Consider the following 2,210-nt stretch of genomic DNA (forward strand, 5'->3'; position numbering starts at 1 on the left):
CTGACAGATGTGGAGCTAAGGACACGAGGATGGGCTGATTTATACAGGCAGCAGGACTTGAAGAAGCCTGCGGTGGGCAGGTGTTCAGTCACCTACTTCCTCTTGATCATCACCCACCCCACCCCCAAGAAGTCCAGTCAATGCCAGAAGAGATCATGCCTAAAGTTAAAATGTGCGTGTTTCTACAGGGAAGAGAAATATCACATAGAAAGTGTTACAAAGGAGGATTAAATTTCTCAGCTGTCCAAACACTATTAAGACCACATGCTTTATTATACAGCAGCAATGCAGTCAAGCCCACTTCTTCCCACAGCAGGCAGAACCAGGGCAGCCTCTTCCAGGCAGGCGGGCAGGCGCAGGCTCAAAGTTGCGGAGCTGAGGAGGTACTAAGACCTCTGCTGCTTCTGAAGTCTACGCTCAGCGGCAGCGGCCAGCATCCTCCGACGCAGGGTCACAGGGTCAGAGGACGTGCCTTCTGAGGGGAGGAAGCTTTCTGAGGCAGTGTCATCTTCAGAACTTTTGTTCAAGAATCGCCTACAAAAACCAAAGAGTCACATGATAGGAATGGGAAGCTCTGAAATATGTACAGAATCCCTAGCACTGCAAAAAAGAAAAGGAGATTTCTCCTTGACAGATTAACCCAGGATCCAGGAAAGGCTGGTCAAGCAGCTGCTCAGTACCCTCTCCTTTGCCCACTCCTGCCCAAAGACATGGGCCTATAGGGCAAAAAACCCACCCAGATAAACACAATGCTGGTCCTGTCCCTCAAGAACTGAAAGAAAAAGTTCACATTCATTCACAGAAGCACTTTATGCTAGCTGCCACCATATGGGAAAACACATGGCACTCAGATGTGCACTCTGTGCTGACAATGCTGGCTGGAAAGAGGGAGGGAGGTCTTGGAAGCCAGACCCCAGGCCCAGGCTACCGTTAACCTCCCCAGGCCTCAGTTTCTTAGTTGTACATCTGTCAAATCGGTATAACAGTGCTCTTTCTTAGAGTTGTAGAGATTAAAATAGTTACTATAGAGCTGGGAACACTGGCATATAAGCAGTCTGTGCAAGTGTGGGTGCAGAGGTCCACAAGGCTAACCAACAGCACCAGCCCACCAGATGTTACCAGTCAGGCTCAGCATGGCCGGATCTTCCGCTGTTTCAAGAGAGGCTTGAAATCTGAGTTTTTAGGTGACATGTAATGGTTTTCCAATTTTTCATCTATTTAAAAAGAGAAGATGTGGGCTAGATATGACAATGTCCTTCAATCACTGGTTTCAGACCTGGGCTTTATATCTATGAGGGTTGCAGAATCAACTTACTTCCGAGCTTGCTGCAGGAGGTCATCCTTACGCTGGACTAACATGCGCTGTCTCTCATCAGCAGACTTGGAGAAGCGGCTCCCCCGGGCCTCAAAATCTTCCACCTCACTGGACTCCACTTCCACCTCACTGAAGTCCAAGGTCTCCTCCAGGCGAGGACTGAGCTCCAGTGGCACACGTTCAGTCTGGACATAGGGAGACAGCTGTGAGCACAGGCCTACTTCCTAAGCAGATTCCGTGTCCTACAGGACACCCTCTGTACCAACTTCGTGTGGACCCATGAGCATAAATATGGAGATTCAGGATTCTGGATGGCAGGCCTGCTGGGTGTAGCTTTGTGCTACTAATACATGAAAAGTTCAGTACAGTGTTCTAGGCACATTACTGCAGTACAAACAACTTGAGCACTTCCAAATTGTACTCTGAGGATGTAAAAACAAAGGTCACTGCTGGTTTGCATTCTGGGAATTTTTTGTTCAATTTTAATTGCTCAAGAATTTAAACAAGTCTTGTCATATCTTACTGCACAAATTTTATAGGTTCACTTTAAAAAGGGTCAAACAGGTAAAAAGAATAAAGACTAAGGATTTAAAAAACCCAGATATAATAGAATATGTGGTTACTTGTGCAAGAGAATGCTCCAGAAGCAGGTGTCCAACAATCTATACTGCTTAATTCCCAAACACAGTCCCAAGCCAGTCAGTGCTTGCCCGTCACCCAGCTCATCTCCAACATAGCTGAAAGGCCGGCTATTTTACTTAAAAGTTCTTGCTTTTCTCACCACTCCTGGTTTCAGTCAAGCCCAAGAGAGGACTTTAAGAAAGCCATGTGGACAGCCTGACTTCGTATCTCTTGGAGCTTGGGGGACACAGGGACTGGTCATTACAAAGACCTG

At 47.1% G+C, this 2,210-nt stretch overlaps 1 long non-coding RNA gene across 1 annotated transcript; it reads right to left on the reverse strand.

The window, feature by feature from the left end:
* Positions 1-251: 251 nt before the first annotated feature.
* Positions 252-1,869, reverse strand: LOC104864208. The gene is made up of 2 exons (XR_780795.2): positions 1,316-1,869; positions 252-534 (listed from the first exon to the last, which is right to left on the reverse strand). It is a non-coding gene; the product is annotated as an uncharacterized LOC104864208 (long non-coding RNA).
* Positions 1,870-2,210: the final 341 nt, after the last annotated feature.

The sequence above is a fragment of the Fukomys damarensis genome, unplaced genomic scaffold (assembly GCF_012274545.1).
Source record: "Fukomys damarensis isolate Sample0158 unplaced genomic scaffold, DMR_v1.0_HiC HiC_scaffold_54939, whole genome shotgun sequence".
NCBI lineage: Eukaryota > Metazoa > Chordata > Mammalia > Rodentia > Bathyergidae > Fukomys > Fukomys damarensis.